This window comes from Pseudophryne corroboree, chromosome 6, assembly GCF_028390025.1.
Source record: "Pseudophryne corroboree isolate aPseCor3 chromosome 6, aPseCor3.hap2, whole genome shotgun sequence".
NCBI lineage: Eukaryota > Metazoa > Chordata > Amphibia > Anura > Myobatrachidae > Pseudophryne > Pseudophryne corroboree.
The window spans coordinates 632,342,389-632,366,390 of record NC_086449.1 but is presented as its reverse complement, the minus strand read 5'-3'; the positions used below and the strand labels follow the sequence as shown (position 1 = coordinate 632,366,390).

The window sequence follows — 24,002 nt, the reverse complement described above, 5'->3', positions numbered from 1 at the left end:
CGCGGCTCCGGGACCGAACATCAATGGCCGGTTCCATGCGGTCGATCCCTCTGGAGCTAATGGTGTCCAGTAGCCTAAGAAGCACAAGCTACCACCAGTTAGGTAGGTTCGCTTCTTCTCCCCTTAGTCCCTCGCTGCAGTGAGTCTGTTGCCAGCAGATCTCACTGTAAAATAAAAAAACCTAAAATATACTTTCTTTCTAGGAGCTCAGGAGAGCCCCTAGTGTGCATCCAGCTCAGCCGGGCACAAGAATCTAACTGAGGTCTGGAGGAGGGTCTTAGTGGGAGGAGCCAGTGCACACCAGGTAGTCCTAAAGCTTTCTTTAGTTGTGCCCAGTCTCCTGCGGAGCCGCTAATCCCCATGGTCCTTACGGAGTCCCAGCATCCACTTAGGACGTCAGAGAAAAAACAACTAAAAATTAAAATAATTCCACTACAACTAAGAGAATGACTAAATGGAGAGCTATGGTAGACTTCCCATTGTTAACTCTTTTTCTGCGAGGTACATTGGGTTCCACAGGGAAACAGCAGGGAGTAGAGTGGATCTGGATCCAGGGGCACCAACAGTCTAAAGCTTTAGGTTGTCCCCGGAAGCATTGGGGCAAGTTTCATTAACCAGTCCAATGCAAGAGCAGGTAAGAGAGACGGTAGATGTTAGTCACATAGAACCACATTCTCACGACAGGAGAAGGGACCAGTGGCTAATGCCATGCAAACCCATATAAGCTAGGTGCGTCAGGGTGGGCGCCCTGTGGAACCCAATGTACCTCGCAGAAAGAGAGTTAACAATGGTAAGTCTACCATAACTCTCTTTTTCTGCAGCAGGTTTCCACAGGGAAATATCGGGGATGTCCTAAAGCAGTTCCTCAAGGGAGGGGACGCGCCTTAGCAGGTATGATAACCCGGCGTCCAAAGGAAGCATCCTGGGAGGCGGAAGTATCAAAGGCATAGAACCTAATAAATGTGTTCACAGAGAACCACGTAGCCGCCTTGCACAATTGTTCTGCAGACGCGTTACGGCGGGCCGCCCAAGAAGGTCCAACAGACCGAGTAGAATGGGCATTAATAGCAGCAGGAGCTGGGAGACCAGCCTGCGCACAAGCTTGTGCTATTACCATTCTAATTCATCTGGCCAAGGTTTGCTTATTTGCAGGCCAGCCACGTTTGTGAAAAACAAAACAAAAAGGGAATCTGACCTCCTGATAGAAGCACTCCTTTTCACATATATACGGAGAGCCCGTACCGCATCCAAAACTGCTCTATGGAGGACAAATCAGAAGAGATTAAGGTCGGAGCCACAATCTCTTGGTTAAGGTGAAAAGATGTCACCACCTTAGGTAAATAACCTGGGCGAATTCTAAGTACTGCCTGGTCACGATGAAATATTAGAAAGTGTGAATGACAGGACAATGCGCCTAAGTCCAACACCCATCTTGCAGAGGCAATAGCCAGTATAAACAAGACATTTGCCGTGTGCCATTTAAGGTCCACCATCTCTAGAGGTTCAAATGGAGATTCTTGCAGGGCATTTAGTAAAACAGACAGATCCCATGGAGCCACAGGAGGGACATAGGGAGTTTGAATCCGTAAGACACTCTGAGTGAATGTATGAATGTCAGGTATAGACGCAATTTTTCTCTGAATCCATACCGACAAGGCATATATTTGAACCTTGAGGGAGGCCAAATGAAGGCCTAATTCCAGGCCTCTTTGCAGAAAACAAAGAGAAAATAGAAAGTAGAAGACTCTTATTTGGCTCTCTAATTCAGATGGACTGTTGCATTCTAATACAAGTAACTGATAAGATCAAATTTTTAATAAGGTCTCATTAAAACTAATTATAGGAGTTCTTAAAGCCAATATGTGAATCAATAACACCGCGAAAATACTGTGGGCGGGATTTGCTAAAGGGAAAATGCGGTAAAACCCCCGTTTTACCGCATTTTCATATGTACTAATCCCCGACCGTCGCATTTTCGCCCCATAGGGTATCGCCATCTTTTTATGGCGATACCCTATAGAAGCCTATGGGATTCTTACCGCCGCCGGATCCCGCCGCCGCCCCGCTCACGATGACCCCCCTCCCCCCGCATACCTGTGTGCTGCTGCTGGTGCGGCCCCCCCCCCCCCTCCTTCTCCCCCGCAGCACAGCCTTGTCTCCTTCCGGCTTCAGGGGGGAGGAGGAGAAGCCCGGAGACTCCCTGCACACGTCACCTCCCGGGTCTGGGGGGTAATGGAGATCCCCGCTGACCCCCGCCGACCCCTGAAGACATCATCGCGGGGGGCCTCCTATACCGCATTGCGATACTAATCGCATATGTTAGTACATATGCGATTAGTATCGCTGCGGTAGGCGGCGAGGGGCGGCGATGTCTTATAGTACATCCCGCCCTGTATAAGAAAAAAATGAAATACACAATTGGTAGCACAAATGCTACAATATGTAATGAGCCGGAAAATACATTTTGTGGTCGATATATAGTCACGTTATAGCTATAATGGTGTTCTCATACTGTGAGATATATGGCCATAATTTTTTCTGCATAAATCCCATAGGGAAAATTTATTGGAGGGAATTGAATCATAGGTCATAAAAACCGAAGTGCCAGATGGTGCTCTTTGTTAGTGATGTTAAAGTACGCAGCAATTTTTTGCAGTACCAGGGTATTCCAATATGGTCTCCCATCCAAGTACTGACCTGGCCCTCCACTGCTTGGCTTCCAAGATCAGATGAGATTGGGCATCTCCAGTGGGGTATGTCCACAGATATTATGCTTGCCTCTATTATCACTTAACTATGATAGACAATGATCACTCCGGAAAAGGTAATGAATACTCAGTGTGAAAAATGCATATACTGAACATACGTGTGACAATAAGGACTACAAGTTCAAATACTAGATACAATGGTCATGTACAGTATCATGTGGAGGATTATCACAATGGATGTCTCCCAGCAAAAATTCATACAGAAAGCCATTCATATGCACCCAATAGGAAATACGGTCAAATCACCAATATTTTATAAAAACTTAACACAATGGGTACCGCAAATTGTGCAAATAGCCATACATATGTACCCAGTAATATATCTCCCAGTATGAGAACACCATTATAGCTATAACGTGATTATATATCGACCACAAAATGCATATTTCGGCTCATTATGTATTTGTAGCATTTGCGCTACTAATTGTGTATTTCAATTTTTTCTTATATTTTCGCTTTGTTATTGATTCACATATTGGCTTTAATGGAACTCCTATAATTAGTTTTAATGAGACCTTATTAAAAATTGGATCTTATCAGTTACTTGTATTAGAACGCAATAGTCCATCTGAATTAAAGTGCTCCCAAATAAGAGTCTTCTATTTTCTCTTTGTGTTCACATTGATATTTCCTGGCTCAAGGGAGCACCACTGATGGTAACCCAGTATACTCCTAAAAAGAAAACAATTTATTATATGTATGGTTACCTAAATAACAAGAATATTCTTGGATATAAAATCAGTTTTTCAGAGGAAAACTATCAGATATATATTACATTTTTCTGACTAGTGCGGTTTCCCTCACCCATTTTTTTTTCTAAACTCTTTGCAGAAAAGCCATAATTCTGGAAGTTCTGAATCTGTATGCATCATAATTCTTATGAGCACACCAGGTGAAGTAAGAATTCCAGACCCTGTAATAAATCCGAGCAGATGCTGGTATGCGGGCTTTTAACATAGTTTGGATGACCGCCTCAGAGAATCCTTTGGCTCTCAGGGGTGATGCCTCAAGAGCCATGCCATCAAAGCCAGCCTGGCCAGGTCCGGATAAAGACAAGGGCCCTGTACGAGGAGGTCTGGTCGTTGAGGAAGTAGAAGATGACGCTCTGTCGATAGACCCTGCAGGTCTGAGAACCAATGCCGCCTGGGCCACGCTGGAGCGACTAAAAGCAGAAATCCTTCTTCTTGTTTGAACTTCCAAAGGACCATTGGCAGGAGTGACACTGGAGGGAACACCGTAGGGCAGCCAAAAGTTCCATGGAATTGCCAGTGCGTCCACGAACACTGCTTGAGGATCCCTGGTCCTTGATCCGAAGACCGGAACCTTGTGGTTGTGTCAAGACACCATCAGGTCTACGTCTGGTAGGCCCCACTTCTCCACTAGGAGTTGAAAGACTTCAAGATGAAGACTTCACTCTCCGACATGCACGTCCTGGCGACTGAGGAAGTCCGCTTCCCAGTTTAGGATGCCCGGAATAAACACGGTCGATATTGCTGGCAGATGGCGTTCCGCTCAACGAAGGATTTTTTACACTTCCATCATAGCAATGCAGCTTCGAGTGCCGCCTTGATGGTTTATGTATGCCACTATAGTAGCATTGCCTGACCGTACCTGAACTGGCCTGTTCTGTACCAGAGGCAGGGTGAGTGTCAATGCATTGAACACCGTCCGCAACTCCAGAACGTTTATTGGGAGGAGTGACTCCTTCTTGGTCCAGCGACCCTGAAAAGAGTGTTGCTCCAACACCACCCCCCATCCCCTCAGACTGGCGTCCATTATCAGCAGGACCCAGTTGGGGATCCAGAAGGGATGGCCCCTGCTCAATTCTTGGTCCTGTAGCCACCAGGTCAGCGACAGACAAATCTCTGGAGTCAAAGTGATTATGTGAGATCTGATCCGATGAGGTAGGCTGTCACACTTGGAAAGGATTAACCTCCAGAGGGTGAGAATGAAATTGAGCGTACTCTACCATGTTGAATGCCGACACCATCAGGCCAAGTACTTGCATCGCAGAGTGTATCGACACTCTGGGGCGACAAAGGAAGCATCTTATCTAGTCTTGAAGTCTCAGGACTTTTTCTGGAGACAGAAACAGTCGTTGACTGTGTGTATCCAGGAGTGCCCCCAGGTGCACCATGCTCTGAGCTGGGACCAGTGAGGATTTCTTCCAATAGATGAGCCACCCATGGGCTTGTAGGAAGCTTACCGTCAGTTGTAGATGACTGACGAGGACATTGTGGGAGTTTGCCAGAATCAGCAAGTCATCCAGATACGGCGGGATCCTGACTCCCTGGCGATGGAGATGGGCCGTCATTATGGCCATGACCTTGGTGAAGATCCGAGGAGCCGTAGCCAGTCCAAATGGCGGAGCCTGGAACTGATAGCCAGTATAATTGAGCACAGTGTTTCTGTATGGAACTTGGACACTCTCACAAACTTGTTCAGTGATTTGAGGTTGAGTATAGGCCGGAAAGACCCATTGGGTTTCGGAAATAGAAACAGGGTCGAGTAGAAACCTCTGCCTCTCTGGGCCAGAGGAACCGGCACTACCACTCCTGTATTCAGGAGAGAACTCACAGCCTTTTGAAAAACTTGCACCTTTAATGGATCCGAAGGGATAACCAAGGTGCAAAACTGACACGGGGGACGTCTCTTGAAAGAGACTGCATACCCGTGAGAGCCAATTTCTCGCACCCATGCATCTTGAGTGGTCATTAACTAGACCTGAGTGAACTGAAGAAGTCGGCCTCCCACCCTGGGGTCCTCCAGGGGGAGGACCGCCCCATCATGCGGCAGGCTTGTCTTGTTTAGAAGCAGGCTGATGGGCCACCCAGGATTGGGTTTAGTGGTTTTGGGAGCACGAGCCAGGACAGACGTAGTCAATGCCTTGGCTGCCAACACACCCACCTCAGAGGATGCCTCCTGAATGTAATAGGTGGTGGTGGTAATGTGAGACGGGTATTGTCTGGCATTGTCAGATATATCCTCGGGCAGCTCTTCCTCTAAGGCCTGAACCCATGCTTCAATTCCTTTTGCAGCCCAAGAGGCCGCAATAGTGAGTCTATGTACAGGGAGTAAATAGATTTCAGGCATCCCTCCACATGCTTATCGTTTCCTTCAGTGAAGTGACAGTGGTGACAGGAAGAGTGGACGACACCAGTAGGCGGGTGACATGAGAATCCACCGGCGGTGAATTTTTCCACTTGTTACATAACTCTGCAGGGAGAAGATAGTGAGCCTAGGCCCGTTGAGACAGAGGGAATTTCTTCCCTGGATTAGACCAGGGCTCCTGCCTGATGTCCACCAAATGGTCAGAATGGGGTAAAAGATTTTTAACCACCTTCTGCCGTTTAAACATATCAGTTTTCTTAGCCACAGTAGTGGAATCCTCATCATCAATGATTTGTAGGATTTGCTTAATAGCAACCACAAGGGCAGGGACATCAAGTTGCAATGGAGAATCCTCATCAGAAACACCTGATTCAGTGTCTGACAGGACAGTATGCTCCCCCTCCTCTTCAGATGAACCATATGGGAGATTCGTGGATTATGAGAAGGAAGCAGCTAGCTTAGATGACCCAGAGACACTAGAGTGACCTGGAGTTGATTTTTGTCTGACCAAGGAATGATTTAATTGCTGCAAATGGTTAGACAAATTTTCCGCCCAAGGCAGATTAACCATAGGAATAATTTGTGGCTGTAATAGCACAGGTGGTCCCATAGCTCACAGTGCCTGGAGGCGGGGTTATAGAGGAGGACCCAATGCATCCTGGGACAGCCTAATGCTTTAGCCTGTTGGTGCCTCTGGATCAAGATCCACTCTACCCCATGATGTTTCCCTGTGTAAACCAATGTAACCTGCTGCAGAAATATATCTTTCCACAATAGGAACTGGACAGCTACTGCCACTGCTTAGCCAACCAACCCCACACAACATCCAGCCTTTTACATTTGCATACCCTCCAACTGTACCTTTTTGGCATGTACAGTACCTTTTTTTTATGGTCTGAACAGATTTTTGACACTCCTAATTTCCACTGAAAGTATAGGAAAAGGGGCGTGGCCACATCTCCTTTATCCATGGCCAGGCCCCTTCCCTTAATTTGTACCAATTTTTATGTGTAAAATGTTGGAGGGTATGCATTTGGACCAATTTAAACATCTCTATAGTCTTAGTGCAGTCAGTAGAAAATCCTGTATCAGACAGAAGAATTAAGCTGAGAGCAAGTGATTTATACTGACTAGCAGAGGTAACTGACCACCCGCAGGACCGCTGTCGTTCCTCATGTAACCCCATATTGCTAATACTATGTACTAATGTCTGCTATGCACAATGTCTGTTTTAGTTTGGCAAATTTTCTTTACAATGTTCCTATTGACAGGTGCTCCACATACAGCTAGTTTGGGCCCTCCATCCAGTTACTAAACTGAAAGTGCAAGACCTAAACTGTATTTTTTAGTTTTTTAACCCTAAACTATATTTAGAAATCTCATTTTAAATCTTTGAGTTACTTTCATATACCATCATATACTGCTAACATTGCTAACGTTTGTAGAATTTTGTTAAAGAATAACACATCAATTTTAAAGCCTAACGTAATCGTTCACCTACTGCACAAGTTCTCAAACTCGGTCCTCAGGACCCCACACAGTGCATGTTTTGCAGGTCTCCTCACAGAATCGCAAGTGAAATAATTAGCTCCACATGTGGACCTTTTAAAATGTGTCAGTGAGTAATTAATACACCTGTGTACCTGCTGGGTTATCTGCAAAACATGCACTGTGTGGGGTCCTGAGGACCGAGTTTGAGAACCTGTGACCTACTGTATATGCACTGCAGATGTCCCAGTTCCCTCTCTTCACTGCCATGTACCGGAGTTGTATATATAGTTGTGCCAAGTTTATAGAATGAAATGGACTTTGTAAAAATGTATCACATTTACACCAAACATCGGCGCTCCATTGTATCCAATGGTGGGAACTTTGCGGTCAGCGGTTGAGGTTACTCGCGGTCAACCGCTGACCGCAAAGTTCCCACCATTGGATACAATGGAGCGCCGTGTCAAGGCGAAGATGGCCAAGGAGGCTAAATCAGGGGGTGGACACCCCTTCCGTGCATCTTACCGTGATTGGGAGGAGCCTGTGCGTGCACTCATTCCGCCAGAAGTGGTTGGTGCCACTCATGTCCGGGATTCGGATCGGCCAAGGCAGGACAGTGAGTTATTTTTTTATTTTTTTTTATTTAAACATCTGTGCTTTGTCCTTAGTTGTCTGAAATGTCTTCTAGCTAATTGTGGTTGTCAGTTTGTTCATTCTTCTAATGTGTTGGTGATGTAGTGCAGGCCTGGCCAACCTGTGGCTCTCCAGCTGTTGTAAAACTACAAGTCCCATCATGCCTTGCCACAGTTTTGCTATTCGGGAATGCTAAAACTGTGGCAGGGCATGCTGGGATGTGTAGTTTCACTACATCTGGAGAGCCACAGGTTGGCCAGGCCTGATGTAGTGTTATTCTCAATTATGTACATTTTTATCCTTTGTATAGTTTTTTTTTCTGGTTGCCTTGGCCTTTTTCTGGTGTTTTATGTCAAAAGTAAATGTTTGTAGGTGTATTTTAAAGAAGTGTGATGAATATGTTTTTTTCAAAGGTTTTTTTTTTAATACATTTCATAGCATTTATGTTTATTGTGTGTTGTTCTGGGTTGTCCTTTGTGTGCTTGATGTGTTTTTTCTTGCATATTTGGTTGTGATGTTTCCAAGTTTTAGCAGATATTTGTGGCTAATGTTTTATTCTTAGCATCAAAAATTGGGACCTTAGCGTGCAATATTGTGGTTGTGTCAAGCTACGACATTTTGGTTTTAAGTAGTATAGTTGTTTGCATTATGCGCCTTTGTGTATGGATTATTTTGCAAATTTTTTTCTAATTTAAAGTATACACACCCAATGAAGTCAGGCAGAAAAGCATAAGCATCGTTTAGTTTACTTCTCATCAGGTACCACATATGTTTACATCACAATAAGGAATTTTTGTTAGAGTTCTTCGTGTTTAAACAGTAATTATGGCTCTGAATCCAACTATTCCCACAAACTTTTAACAACTGAGTAGTGAACCCGCACCAACGAGCCAGCACAATCCTCGTCACCCAGCACACAAAAAAACCCACAAATAATAATGCGTGCTCATAATATGTTGACCATTAAAATGTGGTTGTTTTTTTTTAACAAAAATTTGTGTGTTAAAATGAATAAATTGTTAACACGGAATATGTGTATTGTTTAATCAGCTCCACAAACCACATGCACATTAGTATCTTGGGCCAGATGTGTATTAGTAGAAATATATTGCCTGCCCCTAGGTGTACTCAGCTCAACGTGTGTCTAATCTATGGCACCCAACACATTGGCCATGGCCGCAAGATCAGATAAAGCTACCCTGACTGCATGCCACTGCGACTCCAGGGTAGGGAAGCAGAGAGAGGCATCTATGTAGCCATCCAAGACATCCAAAACCTGAGTGGACATTCCAAAATTAAAAGGTGAGTGTCATGACCTGTAATCAATACAATACTGTGTTCTATTACATTACAGAAGCACCACTTAGACATAGACGTGTATGTATGTTTTCACTCACCTGAATTAAATATTTATAAAAGGTGGCCTGTGAGATACTAATTACATCGCCAGTCACAGGCTGGAAGCTGCCAGTAGCTATAAAGTGCAACACAGGCAGGAGTTTGTGCAGGCCTGAGGCAGAGCGAGAGCGTGCTGTCTCAGGGTCTAGGTTCAGTTTGACAAGGTCATACAGAGGTAAAATGTAAATTTACATTTAGTCGGAGCATCTGTATAACATGGTCATCAGCAAATTTGTTATCATTTAAACGCCCACTAAAAAAACAAGCCATGGCCAGCCTACGCGGAACATGTACAACCTGCTGACCATGTTGATTTTCCTGGCCTGGGTTTATTGTAGCCTCATGGAGCAGTGGGGGTAATTCCAAGTTGATCGCAGCAGGATTTTTGTTAGCAGTTGGGCAAAACCATGTGCACTGCAGGGGAGGCAGATTTAACATGTGCAGAGATAGATAGATTTGGGTGTGGTGTGTTCAATCTGCAATCTAATTTGCAGTGTAAAAATAAAGCAGCCAGTATTTACCCTGCACAGAAACAAAATAACCCACCCAAATCTAACTATCTCTGCACATGTTATATCTGCCTCCCCTGCAGTGCACATGGTTTTGCCCAACTGCAAAAAAATGTCCTGCTGCGATCAACTTGGAATTACCCCCAGTGTCAGGTATCCCCCAGCAAACAAGACAGCAGTACTACACACAGTAGCAGCCATTTCAGATTGAGAGTGGCAAAAAATGTGTTGGGGCCCCTTTTAAAAGGTACAAAAAGTCAGGTGTGACTAATGTAGAATTGACAACACATGTAAACACGCTTCTCAAAAGCAGGTCTACTTTTTTTTAGGCTTTTTGTACGATTAGTATTTTTTCACGGCCGCACATGCATTTTCACGCAAGAGATTTCAAATACGAATGGTTAGTAAATGACCGTGTTCAATACCTAAACAGCCGCGTTTGACCGATGGTGTATTCATTCGTATTTTTACTACACAGCCGTAATAAAAATACGAATGCCCTCATCACTGCCGTGATTTTAGTTAAGTAAATTACCGAGATGACACTTTAAAGAAAAAACACCATCTCGGTCAAAATCGGGACCTTGGTAAATATACTCCAATGAATGGAGGTGTGCAGGTACCAAGTACCAGCAATAGTATAATTTGTACGAATTTTCCTTAATCCGAACTGAAACGGAGCTTTTGGAAATTTCTGTTTTGATATAAGACCATTCCTCGACAGTCAGAGTCTCACCCACCTCTCTTTCCCAGACTAGTTCGTGTGGTTCTTTTTGGGGTAGATTATGGGCAAGCAATATTTGATATATTGACGAAAGTAAACCCTTAGTGGATTGGCAATTGTGGCATAAGGATTCAAAACTCGACTTATTTCTCACGGAGAAAGGTCCGGGAAGAGAGTTATAAAAGTGGCGTATCTGTAAGTATTGATAAAAAGCCGAGTGTGGGAGGGAAAAGTGGGATTGCAGATCAGCAAACGTTGGGAACGAATGAAGGGGAGCAATATCTAGAAGGAAAAGTATATTTTTGTCGGTCCATGAGTCAAACGCTAGATGATTTGCACCTGGCGGAAAGCTAGGGTTATTCCATTAGGGAGGGAGGAGGGGATGAAGGGACCGTAGCTGGTAAAGCTGAGAACGAAAGTCCCACATAGATAGAGTGAAACGTACAGTGGGTAGTAAAGAGGATGCAGGTGGGCGATGTTTCGGCGTACACCATAAAAGACAGTAAGAAGAGTACGTCTGAAGTGTGGCTGCCTCTAAATGTGTCCAGACTCTGTGGCCAGGAGTAGCGTGCCAGAGGATACACGCAGTTAGGTGAGTAGCTCTGTAGTATTTGAGAAGATCAGGGACTCCCAGACCCCCTGCAAGGCAGTGCTTTTGTAAGATTCGCATCTTTACTCTGGGTTTTCTCCCTGCCCAGATAAACCTGGTGATATCAGCTTGAAGATTTTTGAGAATTTTAGTAGGAATATGGATTGGGAGAGTTTGCCACAGGTACAGCAGGCGCGGTAATAGAGTCATCTTAACTGCCGTCATGCGTCCAAACCAGGATATGAAATATTTATTCCAAACGGTCAAGTCAGTTTTAATGGAAGAAAGCAATCTTGGAAAATTGGCAGCATATAGACCAGAATAAGTTTTAGTCAGATATATGCCCAGGTATTTGAGTTTGTCAGTTCGCCAGGTACATGGGAAAGAGGACTGAAGAAGACGGAGGTCTGGGTCCGCAACATGTAGGGCTAGGATTTCAGTTTTGTCAGAATTAATGTTATAGTTCGAAAAACGGCTGCAGGTCGTGATTTCCTCCATCAGGTTAGGGAGGGAGACATGAGGATCCGTAAGAGTAAGGATAACATCATCAATGTATAGTGCGATTTTATGATTCTGATGTCCTACAACTATACCCGATATATTACAATTCAATCTAATTCTAGCTGCGCGTGGTTCCATAATTAGGGCAAAGAGTAGGGGCGACAGGGGGCAACCCTGTCGAGTGCCGTTTCTAATAGGGAGGGGATCAGAAGATAAGCCGTTGAAGAAGATGGAGGCTGAAGGATTATGATATAGCAAGGTGACGCCTTTATAAAAGGCCCCATGCAAGGCCATATTGAGGAGTGTTTGTTGTATAAATGGCCAAGCCACCCTATCGAAGGCCTTCTCTGCGTCAAAGGCCACCACCAGGGACGAAAGGGACTTGTCTTGTGCAAGGTGGATAAGATCAATGAGGCGCCTAGTGTTGTCAGCAGCCTGTCTACTCGGGATAAAGCAGACTTGGTCGGGGTGTATAAGGGAGGGTAGGAGGGGAGCAAGTCTGCTTGCTAGGATTTTAGCAAAGAGCTTTAGGTCAAAATTCAGAAGAGAGATAGGCCTATAGTTCTTCATCTCTAGGGGATCTCTTTCTGGCTTAGGAATGATAACAATGTTGGCCCTGGTGGTGGTCTCGTCAAATGAACCTCCTTCCAGTACCGAGTTAAACAAAGATTTAAGCATAGGAAGCAGAGGGGTTGTGAATTTTTTATAATATAAAGCGGTAAAGCCATCAGGACCAGGGGCTGCCGAACGGCGTAGTTGTTTAATGGCCGACGAGATTTCCTCCACAGAGATGGGGGCGTTAAGTCTCAACACATTAGACTCAGAAAGTTTGGGAAGACAACAAGAGGATAGATATTGTTGCAGTCCGGGGGCTGAATGAAAGCCAGAGTCAGCGGTAGACGGAAGGTTATATAGGGACGAATAATAGTATCGAAATTGAGAGGCCATAACCGTCGGATCAAACGCAGTGGAACCATCAGTGCATTGTAGGGTAACACTGCGGTTTTGAGTACGCTTCGCTTGCAACTTCCAGGCCAGCAAGGTGTCAGCTCTATCAGACTTCTCAATGAACCTCTGACGCACCCACAAGAGTGCTTTGACTGCCTTTTTGGTTAGAATTTGGGTCAGTTGGCGCTTAACTGCCAACAGTTTGAAGTATGTTTTCTTCTTGGGGTGGCGCTGATGCAGATGGGTCAGTGCAGCGAGTGCAGTCTCTAAATATCTGATACGCTGTGCCTCGCTCTTCTTTTGGGCAGAGGAAAGGCTTATGAGGTGGCCATGGATGGTGGCCTTATGCGCCTCCCATAACACGGAAGGAGCGATATCTGGAGATGCGTTGTCAGTGTAATAATTTGTCATTGCGGTAGTGCTTTCAGCGACAGTGCATTTCTTGAGGAGAAGGGAGTCATTCAAGCGCCAGGAGCGAGTAGGGGGGGTGGTGAGGAGGGAGTTGATAGCTCAAATAGCACAGCGGAATGGTCTGACCAGGAGATGGGTAATGTTTGAGCACCAAGGAGCTTCTGGGTCGTGGCGCGATCAACAAAGACATAGTCAATCCGAGTATAGAGATCATACGGGGGGGGGGAGTAATGTGTAAATCCTCTCGCTGTGGGATATAAAGTTCTCCAGCCGTCGTATAGATTATAAAGTGATAATTGAGATTGTAATAGTTTAGCCAATTTGGTAGGAGTAATAGGAGCAGCACCAGGATGGGATCTGTCCATAAGAGGGTCCATAGTAACATTACAGTCACCCCCAATTATAGTCATACTAGTAGGGAGCCGAGACAGATCATCGAAAAAGGCAGTGAAAAGGGAACCCTGCTGCATATTGGGCGCATATATGGAGGCCAGAATGAGAGGAACCTGATTACAGAATAACGTAGCGGCCTTGGGCGTCCAATATGGTATCATGGACAGCTATGGGAAGACCACGGCGTAACATGATAGCTGTACCTCTACGCTTGGCAGGCATAGTTGAGTAGTAAACATGTGGAAATTGTTTACAGGACAAAGAGGGGTGGGAGGATTTGAAATGGGTCTCCTGGAGTAAGACAATAACGCATTTCCATCTATTAAATAATGAAATGGCCATGGCGCATTTGGTAGGAGAGTTGAGGCCGTTATCATTAACCGACAAAACATTCAAAGTTGTCACTGACCTAGGTTGGGGGTGTTGTGAACTCGGGGGTTCTCCCGATGGTAGGAGAGAGGAACCACAGTTGGGTAGGAACAGGGATGGCTTAATATAGGTCTTCCTCATACAGGACTCTGACAGTAAAGCTTGGTGAAAATATTAAAGAACTTTATTGCAGGAAGAGAGCAACACAATGTCACATAGCAGAGAAGGAACGTATGGAGGAATGTCCAGGCCTATAGGAGAACTTGTAAGCAATGCTAAGGATTCCAGGAAAAGAAGTACTTGTGAGTGTTGGTACAAGATAATAATGACTGAAGACCTTGTAAGTGATGTTTTTAAAGATACTGGTGATTTGAAGAACTGGTGAACGGTGGTTAAAGACTCTGACGATTTGAAACACTTGTGAGCAGTGGGTAAAGACACTGATGATTTGTATGACTTGAGAGCGGTGACTAAAGATACTGATGATTTATAAAACTTGAGAGCGGTGGTTAAAGACACTGATGATTTGTAGAACTTGAGAACGGTGGTTAAAGACACTGATGATTTGTAGAACTTGAGAGCGGCGTTTAAGGAGGTGTCAGCTCTATCAGACTTCTCAATGAACCTCTGACGCACCCACAAGAGTGCTTTGACTGCCTTTTTGGTTAGAACTTGGGTCAGTTGGCGCTTAACTGCCAACAGTTTGAAGTATGTTTTCTTCTTGGGGTGGCGCTAATGCAGATGGGTCAGTGCAGCGAGTGCCGTCTCTAAGTATCTGATACGCTGTGCCTCGCTCTTCTTTTGGGCAGAGAAAAGGCTTATGAGGTAGCCATGGATTGTGGCCTTATGCGCCTCCCATAACACGGAAGGAGCGATATCTGGAGATGCGTTGTCAGTGTAATAATTTGTCAACGCGGTAGTGCTTTCAGCGACAGTGCATTTCTTGAGGAGAAGGGAGTCATTCAAGCGCCAGGAGCGAGTAGGGGGGTGAGGAGGGAGTTGATAGCTCAAATAGCACAGCGGAATGGTCTGACCAGGAGATGGGTAATGTTTGAGCACCAAGGAGCTTCTGGGTCGTGGCGCGATCAACAAAGACATAGTCAATCCGAGTATAGAGATCATACGGGAGTGGAGTAATGTGTAAATCCTCTCGCTGTGAGATATAAAGTTCTCCAGCCGTCGTATAGATTATAAAGTGATAATTGAGATTGTAATAGTTTAGCCAATTTGGTAGGAGTAATAGGAGCAGCACCAGGATGGGATCTGTCCATAAGAGGGTCCATAGTAACATTACAGTCACCCCCAATTATAGTCATACTAGTAGGGAGCCGAGACAGATCATCGAAAAAGGCAGTGAAAAGGGAACCCTGCTGCATATTGGGCGCATATATGGAGGCCAGAATGAGAGGAACCTGATTACAGAATAACGTAGCGGCCTTGGGCGTCCGATATGGTATCATGGACAGCTATGGGAAGACCACGGCGTAACATGATAGCTGTACCTCTACGCTTGGCAGGCATAGTTGAGTAGTAAACATGTGGAAATTGTTTACAGGACAAAGAGGGGTGGGAGGATTTGAAATGGGTCTCCTGGAGTAAGACAATAACGCATTTCCATCTATTAAATAATGAAATGGCCATGGCGCGTTTGGTAGGAGAGTTGAGGCCGTTATCATTAACCGACAAAACATTCAAAGTTGTCACTGACCTAGGTTGGGGGTGTTGTGAACTCGGGGGTTCTCCCGATGGTAGGAGAGAGGAACCACAGTTGGGTAGGAACAGGGATGGCTTAATATAGGTCTTCCTCATACAGGACTCTGACAGTAAAGCTTGGTGAAAATATTAAAGAACTTTATTGCAGGAAGAGAGCAACACAATGTCACATAACAGAGAAGGAACGTATGGAGGAATGTCCAGGCCTATAGGAGAACTTGTAAGCAATGCTAAGGATTCCAGGAAAAGAAGTACTTGTGAGTGTTGGTACAAGATAATAATGACTGAAGACCTTATAAGTGATGTTTTTAAAGATACTGGTGATTTGAAGAACTGGTGAACGGTGGTTAAAGACACTGATGATTTGTATGACTTGAGAGCGGTGACTAAAGATACTGATGATTTATAAAACTTGAGAGCGGTGGTTAAAGACACTGATGATTTGTATAACTTGAGAACGGTGGTTAAAGACACTGATGATTTGTAGAACTTGAGAACGGTGGTTAAAGACACTGATGATTTGTAGAACTTGAGAACGGCGGTTAAAGACACTGGCAACTTGCAAAACTTGGGAGCGGTGGTTAAAGACACTGGTGATTTGTATGACTTGAGAACGGTGATTAAAGACACTGATGATTTGTAGAACTTGAGAGCGGCGTTTAAAGACACTGATGATTTGTAGAACTTGAGAGCGGCGTTTAGCCCGCAGCACACGCTGACTCCAAGAAGCACTGGTGACTGGATTACAGAGAAACACACCAGCCGCAGTATACGCTGAACTGTGCAGCAACTGGCACCTGGAAGTGCCGGATACACTGGGGTACGACTGCAGAGAGATACGTCGGGAACAAGAGCACTGGCATCCACGTCAGGGGAAAAGACGATACTCAGGCGCCGAGGCTCTGCCTGGCGTCTGACTTTGAATCTCGCGCCTCCGCTGGATTGGCGGAACAGTCTGATGACGTCACCTGCTCCCCGCCCCCGTGATGCCGGGTGTCATGGCGGCGCCACTGCCCCAGGGAACCACCGGGAGCCGCGCCAGTCAGACGCCGGAGCCCGTGGACCACCGAAGGCGGAGGCTGCAACACAGACCAGCAGGCACGCAGGGGTAAGCGCGGTGAACGCCGCCTATGGCGTGTGACAGTACCCCCTCCTCCAGGAGTGGCCCCCGGACACTTTCCAGGTTTTGTTGGATGTCTGGAATGGAAAATCCGCACCAGTCGGGGAGCCATAACTTCAGTAGCCTTGACCCAGCTCCTCTCCTCGGGGCCAAAACCTTTCCACTCCACTAAATACTGTAGATTCTTGTGAAGATAACGAGAGTCAAGAATAGCTTTGATTTTAAAGTCCGTTCCAGCTTCAGACTCTGCAGAGGTTGGCCTCGGGGACTTTAAATGGAACCGGTTTAAAATAAGGGGGCGAAGGAGAGAAACATGAAAGGAGTTTGGTATCCGGAGGTGGGAAGGCAATCCCAATTTGCAGACAACCGGATTCAGGACTTGTAACACGGGGTAAGGAACAATAAACTTTGGGGCGAACTTCATAGTGGGCACCCTTAACCGGAGGTTGCGGGTGGAGAGCCATACCCTGTCACCAACCTTGTATTGGGGAGCTGCTCGTCGCTTCCTATCTGCAAAGAACTTATAGCGGCCGGAGACTCTCTTGAGATTAGCATGAACTCGACTCCAAATTTGACTGAAGTGCCGAAGAGTAGAGGCTGCAGCAGGAACATCCTCCGGAGGACAAATGGGTAATTTAGGAACTTGAGGAAGGAACCCATAATTAATGAAAAATGAGGACTCACCAGTCGAAGAGTGGTACAGATGATTATGGGCAAACTCGGCCCATGGCAACAGTTCCACCCAATCATCTTGCGAGGGAGAGAGATAAACACGGAGAAAAGTCTCTAAATCTTGATTGACGCGTTCAGTTTGCCCGTTGGTCTGTGGATGGTAAGCGGATGAAAACTTGAGTTTTATTTGTAAGGCCGTACAGAGAGCTCTCCAGAATCTCGCAGTGAATTGTACCCCCCGATCAGAGACGATTTCCTGAGGTAAGCCGTGCAGGCGGAAATGTTCTCGGATAAATAACAAAGCCAACTTGGGAGCTGATGGTAACCCGGTCAAAGGTACAAAATGTGCCATCTTAGAGAAACGGTCGATAATTACCCAGACAGTACTGTGACCCTTGGAGAGGGGCAATTCAGTGACAAAGTCCATAGAGATATGGGTCCAAGGCCTCTGAGGAATGGACAGTGGATGCAACAACCCCGCAGGAGGCAAACGAGGAATTTTGTGCTGAACACACTGAGAACATGAGTTGACATAATCTTGAATATTCTTCTTCATAGTGCCCCACCAGTAAGACCTTCGTAGAAACTCCCACAACTTTTGAACTCCAGGATGACCGGAAAACTTGGAAATATGAGCCCACTGCAACAACCTTGGTCGAAATTTAGCTGGCACAGACATTCTCCCGGGAGGAGGACCCAGAGCGGTGGGAGCCGCCGACATAGAAACTGGACTAAGAATCAAAGCCTTCTCAACGGAATTCTCCTCATCCGAAGCTGTTAAGGAACGGGATAAAGCATCAGCCTTGGTGTTAAAAGTCCCAGCCCGGTACTTAATGACAAACGAAAACCGAGTAAAGAAGAGCGCCCATCTAGCTTGACGGGGATTCAAGCACTGGGCCGTCGTGAGGTACAGCAAATTCTTATGATCAGTGAAAATTGTAATTAGGTGTTTAGCACCTTCCAAAAGATATCTCCATTCCTCCAAGGCAGATTTTATTGCCAAAAGTTCTTTGTCTCCAATGGTGTAATTCTGTTCCGCAGGAGAGAATTTGCGAGAATGGAAACCACATGGATGTAACTTCCCATCTGGAGCGTACTGCGAAAGCACGGCACCTATGCCTACCGTGGAAGCATCAACCTCCAAAAAGAATGGTTTTGAAAAATCTGGTTGATGAAGTACTGGAGCGGACATAAAGGCTGCCTTTAACTGAGCGAACGCTGCTATAGCTTCGGAGGACCAATGACTTGGGTCAGAACCCTTCTTGGTTAGGGCAGTAATAGGTGCCACGATGGTAGAGAATCCCTTTATGAATTTCCGGTAGTAATTTGCAAAGCCCAGAAATCGTTGTACCGCTTTCAAAGAAAGAGGCTGAGTCCAGTCCCGGATGGCAGTGAGTTTCTCTGGATCCATACGAAGCTCCGTGCCCGAAATGATGTAACCAAGAAATGGAATAGAAGAAACCTCAAAGGTACATTTGGAAATCTTGCCATAAAGATGATTCTCTCGTAGTCGAAGAAGTACCTCTTTGACCTGTATTCTGTGCTCTGTGAGATTTTTAGAAAATATCAGAATGTCATCCAAATATACCACGACACTTAGGTATAGCAAATCCCGAAAGACTTCGTTAATGAATCCATGGAAGACGGCAGGTGCGTTGCTGAGGCCAAATGGCATTACCAGGTACTCGTAATGCCCGTCCCTGGTATTGAAGGCCGTCTTCCATTCGTCTCCCTGTCGGATACGTATCAAATTATAAGCTCCCCTTAAATCAAGCTTGGTGAAAACTCGGGCTCTGCGAACTCGATCAAAGAGCTCCGTAATGAGCGGCAAAGGATACTTATTCTTAATGGGGACATCATTTAGACCACGATAGTCAATACATGGTCTTAGCCCTCCGTCCTTCTTCTTCACAAAAAAGAAACCCGCCCCCGCCGGGGAGGTAGAGGGGCAGGTGAATCCTTTCTGCAGATTAGACTTGATATAGTCCGACATAGCTTGGGTCTCGGGTAATGATAAGGGATAAGTGCAACCCCGAGGTGGCATTTTCCCCGGAATGAGCTCAATGGGACAGTCCCAGGGTCTGTGCGGTGGTAGCAGATCTGCCACTTGCTCCGAGAACACGTCAGAAAACTCCCGATAGGCCTCCGGAATGAGCCCTTCATCTGACTTGGAAGATACACGGAGCGGATAGACAGGGGTAAGACAATTTGAATGACAAAAAGGACTCCCAAGATGTTATTTGTGTCGAACTCCAGGCGACGTGAGGGTTGTGAAGTTTAAGCCAAGGAAGGCCAAGAACCAGATCGTGGGGCATCTCCTGAATCACTAGGAACTCCAGATGTTCTTGATGCAGAGCTCCCACTTGCAGTTTGATTGGTACTGTACAACTTGAAATCAGACCATTAGAAATTTGGGTACCATTGATAGCAGTCAACGTAATAGGTCGTTCGACCGACCGTAACTGAAAACCCAGATTCTGAGCACAGGAAAGGGAAATAAAATTTCCTGCAGCCCCTGAGTCCAGCAGAGCCTTAACGGGTTTGGCTATTGACTTGGAGAACAGAGACACGGAGAGTAAACAGTCCACTGACGGAGAAAGTTTAGAAGAAACCCCTAGCTCGACTCCTCCGGAACAAGCTAGGACTGCCCGTTTCCCGGACGAGACTTGCAAAACTTGAGAAAATGATCCGCGGCTCCACAGTAGAGGCAGAGTCTACCCTCACGACGACGCTGACGTTCTTCCGGGGACAGCCGAGATCGATTAATCTGCATGGGTTCATCAGGATTTGGAATAACCGTTTGCTTAGACGGAAAAGATCGGACCCTTGATCGATCTGACCAACTACGTTCGCCACCTCGTTCCTGCATGCGAAGATCCACCTTTACACAGAGCGAGATCAACTGTTCTAAAGAATCCGGCAAATCTCTAGTGACCAACTCGTCCTTTAGACGATCGGAGAGCCCGTTCCAAAAGGCAGCCCGAAGGGCATCATTATTCCAACGCAGTTCTGAGGCTATGGTCTGAATATTAATCACATACTGTCCCACTGAACGAGAGCCTTGTCGGACACGAAGCAAGTCTGCAGAGGCAGCGGTCGTCCTGCCTGGCTCATCAAAGATCCTCCGGAATGACGCAATGAAATTCGTGTAACTAGAAACAAATGGATCAGATCGCTCCCATAACGGAGACACCCAATCCAACGCTGAACCCTCGAGCAAAGAAATAATGTATGCCACCTTCGACCGATCAGTAGGGAAGTTATGTGAAAGAAGTTCAAAATGTACCTCGCACTGATTGAGAAAACCACAGCAATTCTTAGGATTCCCATTATAGCGAGAAGGAGTAGGGAGCTGAAGGCATGACCTGGTTCCAGAGGAGGATGGAACATTACTAGAAACAACCACTGGAGCAGGTACTGGAGCTGGGGCCGGTACTACTGAAGCCAGAGAAGTCTGAATTTGATCCAGCCGGCCAGACAATTCCTGGAGATAATGCATCACCTGGCCTTGTGCTGCTTCCTGACTTTGTACTCGAGAAATCAAGTCATGGATGGTACTTGCCTCTGGGCTCCGATCCCCCGGGTCCATGAGGCCTGAGTATACTGTCACTGACCTAGGTTGGGGGTGTTCTGAACTCGGGGGTTCTCCCGATGGTAGGAGAGAGGAACCACAGTTGGGTCGGAACAGGGATGGCTTAATATAGGTCTTCCTCATACAGGACTCTGACAGTAAAGCTTGGTGAAAATATTAAAGAACTTTATTGCAGGAAGAGAGCAACACAATGTCACATAGCAGAGAAGGAACGTATGGAGGAATGTCCAGGCCTATAGGAGAACTTGTAAGCAATGCTAAGGATTCCAGGAAAAGAAGTACTTGTGAGTGTTGGTACAAGATAATAATGACTGAAGACCTTGTAAGTGATGTTTTTAAAGATACTGGTGATTTGAAGAACTGGTGAACGGTGGTTAAAGACTCTGACGATTTGAAACACTTGTGAGCGGTGGTTAAAGACACTGATGATTTGTAGAACTTGAGAGCGGTGGTTAAAGACACTGATGATTTGTAGAACTTGAGAACGGTGATTAAAGACACTGATGATTTGTATGACTTGAGAGCGGTGATTAAAGACACTGATGATTTGTAGAACTTGAGAGCAGTGGTTAAAGACACTGACAACTTGCAAAACTTGGGAGTGGTGGTTAAAGACACTGATGATTTGTATGACTTGAGAACAGTGATTAAAGACCGTGATGATTTGTAGAACTTGAGAGCGGCGTTTAAGGAGGTGTCAGCTCTATCAGACTTCTCAATGAACCTCTGACGCACCCACAAGAGTGCTTTGACTGCCTTTTTGGTTAGAACTTGGGTCAGTTGGCACTTAACTGCCAACAGTTTGAAGTATGTTTTCTTCTTGGGGTGGCGCTAATGCAGATGGGTCAGTGCAGCGAGTGCCGTCTCTAAGTATCTGATACGCTGTGCCTCGCTCTTCTTTTGGGCAGAGGAAAGGCTTATAAGGTGGCCATGGATTGTGGCCTTATGCGCCTCCCATAACACGGAAGGAGCGATATCTGGAGATGCGTTGTCAGTGTAATAATTTGTCAACGCGGTAGTGCTTTCAGCGACAGTGCATTTCTTGAGGAGAAGGGAGTCATTCAAGCGCCAGGAGCGAGTAGGGGGGTGAGGAGGGAGTTGATAGCTCAAATAGCACAGCGGAATGGTCTGACCAGGAGATGGGTAATGTTTGAGCACCAAGGAGCTTCTGGGTCGTGGCGCGATCAACAAAGACATAGTCAATCCGAGTATAGAGATCATACGGGAGTGGAGTAATGTGTAAATCCTCTCGCTGTGAGATATAAAGTTCTCCAGCCGTCGTATAGATTATAAAGTGATAATTGAGATTGTAATAGTTTAGCCAATTTGGTAGGAGTAATAGGAGCAGCACCAGGATGGGATCTGTCCATAAGAGGGTCCATAGTAACATTACAGTCACCCCCAATTATAGTCATACTAGTAGGGAGCCGAGACAGATCATCGAAAAAGGCAGTGAAAAGGGAACCCTGCTGCATATTGGGCGCATATATGGAGGCCAGAATGAGAGGAACCTGATTACAAAATAACGTAGCGGCCTTGGGCGTCCGATATGGTATCATGGACAGCTATGGGAAGACCACGGCGTAACATGATAGCTGTACCTCTACGCTTGGCAGGCATAGTTGAGTAGTAAACATGTGGAAATTGTTTACAGGACAAAGAGGGGTGGGAGGATTTGAAATGGGTCTCCTGGAGTAAGACAATAACGCATTTCCATCTATTAAATAATGAAATGGCCATGGCGCGTTTGGTAGGAGAGTTGAGGCCGTTATCATTAACCGACAAAACATTCAAAGTTGTCACTGACCTAGGTTGGGGGTGTTGTGAACTTGGGGGTTCTCCCGATGGTAGGAGAGAGGAACCACAGTTGGGTCGGAACAGGGATGGCTTAATATAGGTCTTCCTCATACAGGACTCTGACAGTAAAGCTTGTTGAAAATATTAAAGAACTTTATTGCAGGAAGAGAGCAACACAATGTCACATAACAGAGAAGGAACGTATGGAGAAATGTCCAGGCCTATAGGAGAACTTGTAAGCAATGCTAAGGATTCCAGGAAAAGAAGTACTTGTGAGTGTTGGTACAAGATAATAATGACTGAAGACCTTGTAAGTGATATTTTTAAAGATACTGGTGATTTGAAGAACTGGTGAACGGTGGTTAAAGACTCTGACGATTTGAAACACTTGTGAGCGGTGGTTAAAGACACTGATGATTTGTATGACTTGAGAGCGGTGACTAAAGATACTGATGATTTATAAAACTTGAGAGCGGTGGTTAAAGACACTGATGATTTGTAGAACTTGAGAACGGTGGTTAAAGACACTGATGATTTGTATGACTTGAGAGCGGTGATTAAAGACACTGATGATTTGTAGAACTTGAGAGCGGCGTTTAAGGAGGTGTCAGCTCTATCAGACTTCTCAATGAACCTCTGACGCACCCGCAAGAGTGCTTTGACTGCCTTTTTGGTTAGAATTTGGGTCAGTTGGCGCTTAACTGCCAACAGTTTGAAGTATGTTTTCTTCTTGGGGTGGCGCTGATGCAGATGGGTCAGTGCAGCGAGTGCCATCTCTAAGTATCTGATACGCTGTGCCTCGCTCTTCTTTTGGGCAGAGGAAAGGCTTATGAGGTGGCCATGGATGGTGGCCTTATGCGCCTCCCATAACACGGAAGGAGCGATATCTGGAGATGCGTTGTCAGTGTAATAATTTGTCAACGCGGTAGTGCTTTCAGCGACAGTGCATTTCTTGAGGAGAAGGGAGTCATTCAAGCGCCAGGAGCGAGTAGGGGGGGGGGGGGGTGAGGAGGGAGTTGATAGCTCAAATAGCACAGCGGAATGGTCTGACCAGGAGATGGGTAATGTTGAGCACCAAGGAGCTTCTGGGTCGTGGCGCGATCAACAAAGACATAGTCAATCCGAGTATAGATAGTCAATCGAGTACAGTAGGTAAGAGCCGCTTGGAGACATGCGGCATCCGAGTGGTTCCCTCTGCCCCCTCCAAGATGGCCACCGGCATTGGATGTTCACGGGCACCCGCGGCTCTATTCGACTCTCGGTTCC

The 24,002-nt window shown here is 45.9% G+C and overlaps 1 pseudogene; it reads right to left on the bottom strand.

Moving 5' to 3' along the window:
• Positions 1 to 2,647: 2,647 nt before the first annotated feature.
• LOC134936989 (5S ribosomal RNA) lies at positions 2,648 to 2,767 on the bottom strand (annotated as a pseudogene).
• Positions 2,768 to 24,002: the final 21,235 nt, after the last annotated feature.